Source organism: Ipomoea nil, unplaced genomic scaffold, assembly GCF_001879475.1.
Source record: "Ipomoea nil cultivar Tokyo-kokei standard unplaced genomic scaffold, Asagao_1.1 scaffold0805, whole genome shotgun sequence".
Taxonomy (NCBI): Eukaryota; Viridiplantae; Streptophyta; class Magnoliopsida; order Solanales; family Convolvulaceae; genus Ipomoea; species Ipomoea nil.
The window spans coordinates 10,001-21,628 of NW_017617233.1; the positions used below are offsets into that span (position 1 = coordinate 10,001).

General features: G+C 43.9%; 1 long non-coding RNA gene across 1 annotated transcript in view; it reads left to right on the plus strand.

Annotated features, from left to right (window-relative positions):
- LOC109177643 overlaps positions 1-3,420 on the plus strand; it is a 10,848-nt gene extending 7,428 nt beyond the window's left edge. The window contains exon 3 of the long non-coding RNA XR_002053606.1: positions 2,559-3,420. This is a non-coding gene — a long non-coding RNA (uncharacterized LOC109177643). The remainder of the gene's footprint in view (positions 1-2,558) is intronic.
- The last annotated feature ends 8,208 nt before the right edge of the window (positions 3,421-11,628 follow it).

The following is an 11,628-nucleotide window of genomic DNA, read 5'->3' on the forward strand; positions in this document are numbered from 1 at the left end:
TTATTATTTCCGGAAGCAATCTTCACTGGCACAAGGATCTCCTCACAGCGACCTCCACTACGATAGAACCCGACAATGAGTTTACGAAGGCTTCGACTAGTGCGGGATAGGCTAATCACCAGACTGCTCTGGAATAGGTTAATCGCTGGAGACAAGAACGAGTGAATCTAGTTTCGAGAGCATGCCTGACTCTAATAGGGGGCGTAGAGTTTCTAAGTGAAGGCAAACGCAACTATATATGTAATATCCTAGCTGTCAGCAAGGCAGGTCCGCTATAAAGCCTACCGGCCAGAAAGTCCTTAAGAACGAGAAAGCCGACTAAAAGGCTATTCCATAACCGACTCTTGTTGCCGAGTCGAGGGGGCTTGGCTGGTACCAGGCTCTAAAAGAGTTTTCTTGCTCGCTCTGCGAAAACGGTTTTCTTTCGTCAAGCGCCTGTCTGCTTTCACGAACGTATAGTAACTAACTAGCCCTAAACCGTAACTGAAACACTCTCTTCTCCAACGAAAGCCGCCATCCAGATTAAGAAGCGGAAGCGGAAAGAGTTTACTGAAGAGGCTTTCATCTACTGCCTCCCTAACTAGAAAGAAAGAGGGGATCAAAAAAGCTTGAAACTAGTAAGGCCTTTAATAACAACGGCTAAAGTGAAAAGCCTACCGCCCTTACCTCTTCTCTACCCGGACCTAATCCAAGCACTGAATCGATCAAGTTAGTTGGTTTCCGCTTTCATAACAAATAAGGCGTAAAAGAAAGGTATTTTCTTGAAAGGTATATTCAAATAAACTTAGCTTACCAAGAGTTCCGGAACTAGAGAGATAAGAGATAGGATTTTTTCTCCATACGAGGAAACTCAGTCACGTCTATCTGATTGATCTCCTTGACCTGAGTCTCGGTTTTAGCGATATTCCCTCCTTCTTTCAGGCTCAAGCTCTGTCTGGTCTTCCTTCCCCATTCCCCACAGGCTTCCGGGTCTGTACTTTGTTCGGACCAGAAGACTTGCAACACTGACTTACCGAAAAATACTGACAGCTTTCCGACTTTTCGTTCTGCCTCTACTAGTAAAGGGGCTTTTTTCTTACAAGAAGCTTGACTTAAAAGGCTTGAAAGAGTTTTTTCTATGATAGGCTTGAACTGAAAAAACAGTTCTAGAAAGACGCTGTAAATAATGAAAAATCCGTCTTTCTTCTATAAAAAAAGCTATTCTCTAAGCCAACTTATACAAAAAAGTAGTCCTAAACCAAGGAAGACGCTTGAGTCTTTAGACTTAGACTCACGCACAACGGCTTCAACAAGAACTATATGAATAGCATAGCGTTGTAGCGCTAGTCTAAACTAGAAGCCGTTGCTTGTTTTGTTTTTTAGAATCTAAAAGGTCTCGTCTTTCCGCAATATATGGCAGAGGGACTGGTAGGTTCCTTTCTTCATTCGGATAAAGATGGCACTTCGTCGTTGAATGTGGAAGTTCGGGGCCACAGCACCTCCTTCTCCGGAATCCCCCGAATCAGATGTGGGGTCAATGGGAGGACCTTATCAACCATAGGAATGCCCGATCGACTCTCAATTGCTTGTGAAAGATAGCTATTCCTCCGCTTTGATGCTTTCTTCTGCTGATTCAATAGCAGCTCCCATTTCAGAAGACCGAAAGAGAGTAGCTGCCTTTCAAGCAGACTAAGAATCCGGTATTCCATACTATTCCCCCAACCTTGGGCAATTCTTTTCACAGCTAAGCTTATCGTTCTGCCATACTAGACTTTCTATTGATTGAGACCCATATTGAAAAAGAAGAACTTTTTATTAATCAAGCAAGCATTCCCACCTCCATCACAACCGAAGCCAAGGTCTCTGCAGAAACCATAGCACCTCGCGTCAGGAGCTGGCTTAAGCGACTTCCTTTAGTTGAACTGGTGGCGGTCAATTGAATCTTAGCCAGTGAATGAATTGCGCCAGTGAAAGTTCGAAAAGAGCGACTCGACTGTCAAGCAAAGATCGTTGGCTTTCTTTGCTCTGGGCGCGTACTTTCACTCTGGAGTGAAAATGCCAGCTATCTTGCTTTCTCTTTGCCTCTCTCTGAGCGGTGCTCCACAAAATGCCGACTGGTCCTCTCAAACCCCATATGCTTAAAAAAGCAATTCGAGACAAGAATGTTTGTAAAGTCCGGCGATGACTCGGGAAGAGTCAGCCCTTAGACAAATTCTCCTATCGGAGGAAGATGCCGGCCTGTAGGCTGTTTAGGGCTTTTTACCCCTTGTAGAAGGAGAAAGAGAAGGAAAAGAGCTAAGATTCAGCCTTTCAGCCGGATAGGATTTTACATAGGTTGACTGGAAAAAGACTTTTTCTGCCGTCTTGCCTTTCATGGCGTAAGGGCGGTTTTGCCTATCTTTTTTCGTGAAGCCGACTTACCCACTACCGTAGAAAAACTGAAATTCTGATTCCTGGTGTGGTGTTTTGCATCCGAAACGAGAAAATGGAGGCGTCAAGCATCTATATGACCAAGAGGGCCATCCCACGAATTGGATTCGAACCAATATCAAGCTACTTTCCTTTTAGTAGATCGTGAGTGGGTCTGTCGTCCTCCTCATTATAGTCCGCCTAGAATCCATAGCATTTCGTCGGAATACATCCTGTCTTTTCACCTTAGTAGTCCTATGCATAGTCAGTACTATAGCCCCAATCATGGCTACTAATAAAATCAGACTAGAAACCAAAAACCAGACGAAATAGTAGGTATAAAGTAAATTGCCCAATGTTTCCAAATTAGTCCAACTTCGTACCTTTCCGGCATAAACCGTATATCTCAGAGAGGTCGTATTTCTTTGGGTTGGTAGTAATGGAATGCTTTCATTATCTAAAATGAAGAACATCTCCCACCAAAAGATCAGTCCAATAATACCACTCACTGGTAAATAGCGCAATACTTCTTCGTGAATCTCCGCTATTTGAATATGGAACATCATAACAACGAATAGGAATAAAACGGCTATAGCTCCTATATAAACTACTGGGAAGATCATAGCGAAGAAGTCGAGACCTAACAAAATAAGTAAACATGAAGTGTTGCGAAAGACTGGGATGGGAAACAAAACGGAATGTACCGGATTTTTAGCACGTACAACCATCAAACCAGAGACCAAAGCAGGGCTCGACAAAACAGAAAGTATCATAGTACGTCGTCCTTCCCTGAAATGGAACTTTCATGCTGGAGCAAGAACTAGCATGAAAGTCGATCTATTACGACCAGCGCGGTTGTTCGTATTTCATTTTCGTTTTACAAGGCAAACTGCACTGAGTTACTTACGAAAGTTGTACCGAGGGGGTGTGCAACGTCCTTCCCCATATTCTATTGAAAGAAACCCGATCATCAACAGAGGCCCTTTCCCCCCCAACCAACTTGAATCTGAACTACGATTCAGATCACGTCTAGGTCACCCCCGATATAAGACATTTCCTTAGATATTCTAGTTAGACCGCCTTCGCCTCTAGGAGAACGGAAACTCCCTTTCTCTCGGGATTCCCCTTTTCTTGCTAAAGACTTTGCGTACTAAGATGCAAGCTCGATAGGAATTAGGCTTTAACCCTTTAGCTTACCTTAACTGAACCCAATCCCATCCTTCTCGTTCGATCCAATTCCATAGCCTCTACTTTCTTTCCTTCCTTATCAGAGAGGGGCCCGCGGGGCTTATTTCTTTCAAATATTAAAAAAGGGGGAAGGAAGAATGGAAAGCCCTCACTTTATTGATGGGACATTTTGATCCCCTTTTCCTCTCATCCTCCCCCGGTTCTGGTTCAGGAAAGGGTCAACGCAAGGATCTTACTTCGAAGCAATCTCTGGAGTTTTCCCTTATCCGAACGGGTCTTGCAAGAAAATAGGATTTCATATTGAGCTCCAAATATACGCTATTGGGATGGGATGGCTCCTACTAGCTTTCCCCCCCTAAGAACCGCACGTGCGAGTTCCCCCGCATACGGCTCAAGTGGCGAAGGCCCTTTCCTTCGCGCTTGGTAAGCGCTTCGCTGTAGTCAAGCTTACTGCTAGCCTACCGCCTAGAGCCAAGCTTCGACCGCGACTGCTCGTCGCTTCTGGCCGCCTTATTCCGTCACCCGAGATCCAAGTCAGCACCGGCAAAGATCTCTTGATTCCTCGCGGCCGGGCCGGCTTGGAAGCAAGCTACCTCTTGCCTATCTCACCTCCTTTCTTCTTATTAGTAAGATAGGTTTGGAACCCTTTCCCCTTTTAATAATAAGGTAAGCTTCCAAAGCTCTTTCCTTCAGCTGGGTGAGCCTTCGCTTTTTGGATCGTCTTCTGCCCAATGCGGTACCCCCCGGTTTTTGGTTCCCATTGGGTTTACCTTGTTCACAGGTCGACCCCATGGCAGCAAGAAAAGGCGATCTTGTGCTATACTCCGGTGATCTCTTTCCTACCGAGACACGCAAACTCCCATCGTGTCCCAGATCACATTCCGTGAATCGAAAGGGAAAGCCTACTCATCTATCAGCTCCTCTCGTAGATCGGTGCGGTTTTACGAAGCGTCTAAGCACAGTTCACTCGCGTTGATCAATCTTCAGTGTTGCCGCCACTCCTTAAGGTTATCTGTTGTATCATACACTTCTTTCATTCTTTCCCACGCTTCATACCTCCTCTTTCTTCTTTTATATTAGCACAAACAAATATCTTTTTTTTTAAGAGTTTATTTGTTGTTGTTAAGTGAAAAAGGTAAAGGGCCAGGCATGGTGGGGTAGGAGCATCCAGTCGGCAATCTTTTTGGCTTGACCAAGAAGTCTTATGTCCTCCGAGTCGCACGGCGTTTTAACCGAAAGAACTTCTTGCGCAATTCATGCGTTTCTGTTTTTATGACCAGAAATTGTTTCTTTATTTTCATTTCAAATTGTTCTCTGGACTTTTTATCAATATGAGGTGATCGTAACACAGTATATAAGACTCGTGATTCAGGCAATCCAATCTTCCGTGTGTAAGGCGGAAGCCCCCAAAAAAGGTTTTCGAGAAATGGGTGATAAAAAGATCGAATTACTATGCGTATCTTGGTGGTCGTTACTTTTGGTGGTCTTTCTTTTTGGCTGACTCCTCTTCTTGTTCTATTGATCAGAAGCATCCAGCAGCACACGCCGGTTTATAATTAGATGATAAGGGCTAAGGTTCCCCTCCGCCCAGGCGCGGAGAGTGTCCACATTTTTCTTTGTTCCGATCTCCAGTTTCTGAGGGTTCTATTTTCACACCGCGAATCCAACTATATGAGAATGAGATCGGAACTCCAAGTTTTTTATTGTACTCCAAGACGTCGTTTACCGTCTTTATATGATTGACAACAAATGATTCCCTCCAGACAGAAAGAGAGTCCTTACTGTACGAGTAGTTCAGAATTCTAGTGAGTTTTTGTTGGTTGTTGACCAACGGAAAGCATGGGAGAAAGATGCACAAAGGAAACTGGAAAGAACTCATTTCTCAGGAGCAATATCAACTACCTAGACCGACCTGCTAAAAGAATTCCATAAACACCTAGCGAAGATACTGTACTGAATGACTTGATCGATCGTACTAGATAGATAGTCTCAGATAGACAACCTTTTATACGCAATTCCTCGATACCAATCTCGCACTTGACACGCAAAGCAATAAACAGCAGTCTATCTTCACAGAGAAAGAGAGAAAGATGAAAGCACTGTACCAAACTACAGGGGAAACCAAACCTTTCTAGTGAAGTCTTCCTATTAGGCGCTGTGTAAGAGCTCTATGCCATCTATGGAATAGCGGCCAGTGCTGCTTGATTGACTGCTTGAAAGTTGAAAACCCAAGTCTTGGAAGGCAGGATATTGGGATCAGACTGATCATCATCAGATAAGAACTCAAAGGAACTAGTGGAAGTACTGTTCCCTGCACTCCCAGAAAGAGTGTGAATCATACGCCGGATGTAATTAGATAGATATCATCAAGATTCTATAGTCTAGTGGAGTAGCCTCTGTGCCACATATACTGGGCGATTGAGTTCGTTCGGGACACGTGGGCCAAGAAGCTCTAGGCAATTCTCACGATCACGGTCGATCATGGTTCAACTCCATGTCGTGAAAGTGAAACCAATCATTTCTTTCATTAACATCAACGAATCACTATCTTTCTTTCATCTTGATCGACTCAATTAAGGAAAGGCGTCGAGAGCGAAAGCTCTGATGTGAGGCTGTTAACCTCAGTCTGAGGAGTGCGAGAGTTGTGACTTTAGCACTTTCAGATCCACAGTGGGCATCTTAGGTGGTCTGGGAGTCACATCCCATTCATATCTAAGTCTCCTACGTAATCTGTAGGGATACATATTCTTTTGGTTTGAACACGATCAGCGCCACCCATCAGCAGGGCAAGACCCTGCGGTCAAGGCGAGTTGTCAGGAGGAGATCATTTTGTTATTGTGTGAAAATGAAACGTGTAATGTTTCCTTCTCGCACAATGACTCAATCCCAACTGACATGGAGACGGGGAACGACTATTGAACAGACCCTTTTCTTTTTGACTCGTTTCTTTCTCTTTCTCATTACGACGCTTATCACCTCAACTGCCATTCCTCAGGGATTCCAATTGAAATATGAACTGAGGACGGAAATTTGTAGTATTTCTGTTCTCCAATCTGACCAATAAAGGACAATGATCAGACTGATGCTTAGGGAGGTGAGACACAGAGGCACTCTCAAACATTTCTCTCCAAGCCGGATTGCAAAGAACCCGGTCAAGTCTAGCAGCACTCAGAGTGTTACCCCCTACTCCAAGTGAATTTAGAGCCATAATACCCCATGTCAATCAAACCATGATCAAAAATCCATTCAACAAAACCAGCACTACGTCTATTAGAGATTCGGCTGTTTGAACTGACTTCCGTAGAAGAGGTGACAGAGTGAAAGTCTCTTACAGCAAGCCAGGGATCAGAAAGATCAATACTATTGCTAGCCAAATCCTGCCACAGAAAATTACGAAGACTTGCATTGGGACTACCATACACAACCGAAAGTAACCAGGGTTCAGTGCCACATTCAAGGAAGGCTCAAAGCCAGGCTTTAGGAAAGATTTACGTATCACTATGAATATTCATACGCACCTGCAGCGGAGCAGTTTAGTAAGTGTCTGGCAAAGAGCGAAGAGCTAAAGCGAGAAGATATGTCTTAACCTGCTCTTTTTCACGAATACCTTTCTAGTGGACTTGGATAGAATGCCCATAAGGAAGAAGTCCTAACTCGCAATCGATCTTGTCGGTCTCGGAATATCCCATGGTATTGAATCCGTTCCGGCTTGAGGGCTAGGATAGCCGCATTATCTATTATTCGAAGTTTGGCAGGCCGCATTGATCGAATAGATGACTAAGGCTAAGAACTGATATAGATAGTCATATTGGCCTCTCGCACAGCCAGACTTTGAGTTTGCTGATCCTCCTCCACTACTTTGAATACCTAAAACTGATTCAAGAACAGCTGCTCACTCGGTCGTTGGGAAATGGGTAAGCGATAGGAATAGTTTCGACCGACCTTGGAAGACAGCTTGATGAGAGCCAGGTGGGAATCGGTACACTTAGAGTACGGCGGTATGCGAGGAGCAAGACAGTATGCAATCAATAAAGACGAACGAGCAAGCTCACTCATAGTACGGTAAATTAGCACAAAGAGCATCAGCCAGTTCTTTCAGCATTAGTAAAGTAAGCTGGAAAAAGGAAGGACAGCAAGCCAGGAAAAAGAAATTGATAGAGGCCAGATATGCCATAGCTGTTGAATATCTAGCTTACAAACAAAAAACCTATATGAAAGCAGCCTTGATTGCCAACAGATTTGATTGCCGCGGATAAGAGATAAGTGAATTTTCTTTTCCTTCCCTCCGCATCAGAATAGGTATCCAAGTCTGCGTTAACCGACAAGGGAATGTATTTTTTTCATCCATGAAAGACTAAACAGAGGCGGGCGAGCTTGCCGGTGTGATACACCTACCCATCACGATGAGTTCTCGTTCGAAAGATCGAAAATTGGAAAAGAATGTATGTAAAGATCCCGTTCTGTTGATCTTTGGCCTGTCTTAGCCTCATCGATTTCACAAATGAGTTGAACACTCATTGCATGATCATTAGTAGGATCAACCAGAAAGGTATCACCTGACCTTGAAAGGAGATCCGCCTATGACTATCGGTCAGCGCCTAGTCTCTTTCTGGCTTATGAGCTCGCCTAAAGCTTAGCGAAATGTGAACTTTGGGGTGTGTATCAAGGTCTCCTGCTAGCTTGGGATATGGTTATTAGACGAGTCATTTTGGAGATTGATAGTCATTTCAAGGAGAGAAGCGTGGGTGCTAATGGGAATTCTTCGTTGCTGGCTAGTCTATTGCAATTACTTGATTTATATAGGGAAGTATTCATTCAGCATGCTTATAGAGAGTCCAACTTCTCGGCTGATTGGCTTGCATCTTTTGCAGCATCTCTTCCTCCTATTCTGCATGACCCTCCTCCTGGTGTTTTGGAATGGCTATACCATGATAAAGTGGGGCTTTCTTATCCAAACAAAGAGGGTAGTTGAAAAAGTGAAACTCAGATGAATTGGTTGAAAGGCTAATCAACTCTCATTGGCCGGCAGGAGTACTTTAGCTCAAGCTGTATCATCCACACCCAGTCACACCTTCTCCACGAACACAGAGACGAGAAATAGAGAAAATTGGCGCTGTTAAGGTCACGCCGAACCCATCAATTTTTTTTGAGGCTGCTGAAATATAGAACATTCTTGATCCTTCCTTTTACTAGTATTTTTCTGGAATCATAAATGAGTTGTCTCCCCCTAATAACCTAATAAAGAGAACTGAGCTTCCGGCCGGCTATTCCTGACGAAGGAAGGAATAGAGTAAGGGGCTGACCAATGCTTGTTCCGTTGCTTGTTTAGTTTTTTCTTTGCTATTCTAAATAAATAGGGTGAGCTTAAGAAGCTTCAAGCTAGGCTTTCCCTCCATTAGAAATTCTTTCCCTAGGCTAGTAAGATATTCTAAGGGCAGGAAGGAGACATTGAAATCAAGAAAGATAAAGGAACGGGATGGGATAGTCGCTTACAGAAGGGCAGAGAGATCTTATTCAATGCGATAGAAAGAAGAGAAGGCTTGACAAATGGAGCGAGGAACAGGGGATATTCTAAATTTCTTGCTGAATTCTGCGTCTTCTTCTTTGGGAAGGTAGACAGGCAAGCTTAAGAGAGCGCGTCACACTTCCTTCTTTTCAGTTGATAAGACTGATTGGGATCAGTTAGACGTATACGAGGTCCTTTCCAGATAGAATGAGGAGTCAAAATAAGCTCTCTGAGGTGCGTGATTAACCTAATAGCAGGCGAAAGGGCTAGGGAAGGCCATCTGTCCTTCAATTAGCCTTAAGGCGATAGACCCCCTTCTGAAAGGGACTTTATTTCCTATAGCTATAGTTGAGAATAGTACTCCCGCTTACTTCTCTCTTTCTTATTTGACTCCATAGGTCAGGTATATTAATCACTCTATACTAATATCCCTTTCGCCCCCTGTCTTTCCTCGCTGGGATAAGAGAGCCTGACGCTCGGGGGGCTCCCTTTTTGTGGATTCTTTCCCAGTTCTCTCTTTGATATCTGAATATCTTATCAGGATGGCATAGATAGCAGCCAAGGGTAGGATAGGATGAGCAGTGAGAGCGGATGAGGAAAGGGAATCTCCGATTTTCATTTGAAGTTGGCAAGAGAGAAGAGGAACAAGGCCTTATTAGTCTCGTCATGGCCTTCTCAGCTGCTGGGGAAAGGGAAAGAAGACTAGAATCTTACTGTAATAGGCTCTTCTTTGCTCGATCTCACCATAGCCTGATAGTAGGTCTAGGTAAGAGCCTCCTCAATATTCAAGATGGCGTCCTTCTTCTTACGTGAATAGAGATTTAGTAAAAAGTCTTCCCACGAAAGAGGGCGGTGGCCGTCCCTAGTCACATAGGACTCGGATTGAATACTAGATAGAGGAGAGTTTTCTAGAATGTCCTTTTCTATTTCTATATCTGGGCTATATATAGAATCTAAGGAGAGAAACTTCCTTCTTTCCTCTAAATAAATATATCTCCTGCCGGCGCTAAAAGGGAGAGAGTCCTGAGAGTAGTTCCAACGCCTGTGGATCCGGTCCCGGGTTCAACCATACTGCGAATTCTCAAATTCAGGGTAAAGAGGAGTGCCCCACGTCGCTCTCACCATCTTGTTTGTTCTCTTTGCGCGCTTCACTTTATCTAAAAAGGGGTGAGTACGATATCTTTATAACAAAGGGACTCCCGGTTCAATTCAATGATTGTAATGTAACTTAGTAGCTCCCACAGATAGAAGAACCCCATCATTGGGATGCCAAACGATGGGTTAAGCTCCTAAGATCGATGAAAGCTTTTAGGGAGATCCTTCGATAAGGATTTCAATTCCCCAGCTCTATAAGAGGATCCCTTGCGTGCTATGTATACGGGTCTCTCAAATCCAAGAAAATTAGATAAAGCAGGAACCCAGCATGGGAGTCTTATACTTTTCGACTTGGGGGATTGCATAAGGGTGCTTTATGCCCGACCGGAAGAGATGCGAGAAAAGTAAGTCCAGATGAATCTTATTCCCGCTCTGAACCTTGCTTTCTTGCGAGGATCATTGGCATCAGAGAAGTAATTAGGCAACCTTCACTAGTTTCATTAGCATTAGCAAGGCTGAATTCATTTCATGCTTTCAAGGATAGGTCATTTGACTCCCTTTCAATAATTATCATCTTTCCTGCTCTTCCTTTGAGTTCGATCCGTGTAGTTGTAGTCAAGTCTAAGGCAGCTTCATACTCTTCATTAGTCTATTATTATTGAATATAAAAAGGAATTCAAGTAATTAAGTCCAAGTGAATCCATTTCTTTCCCAAATCTAGCTAACCTAACCCCGGATTCGTCTCTAGGAGAACTTCAAGAATCCCAGTCTTGAAAGTCCGGCGAAAATGAGGATAAATAGAATGTCCCCAGAAATCATTAATTAGGCGTTCCGTAGCAGTAATTCCATTCATTCGAGGTTCTTCATGATTCATTATATTCCCATAATTTGTGCTTGCCCCATCACTCCGAACTCCATCATCCCTATTCTGGCTAGTATACAGGCGGTAAAAAAGCTTTATGAGGTAAGCAACTCCGGTCCGTGTGGTGGGCCCATGATATACTCCTAGTCTCAAAAGGTTTGTTGATTTCATATTAGCGTATATATTATTTACTTCCTCGATCATCTCCCGGGTAAGTCTATTCACCGTTCCGCGGCAGTGAATTTAGGTTCTGCAGCAGCCTTAACCGGATCTGTCTATTCACCGTTCCGCGCCATTGAACTTCCTTTCTGCAGACTTCATTTTCTCCGCTGCAGAAGGAGAAGACAAAACGGGAACGGGAAGATGATTCTCGGTTCTGCTGCAGTAGACAAAACCAGAAGATGATCGATTACTAAAAGCGCGGAACAAAAAGTTGGGGCGAGGTTTTCTGCCCAAAAAAGTGGGATTGTAGGAAAGCTAATATTATAGACGGAAAGGCGAACCCAAAACTCTTAGTCGGCCCTGTACTCTATTCCTTACTTCCTTACTCTGGAATAAAGGGCCTGGGGCTCAGTTCTCTTATGACACT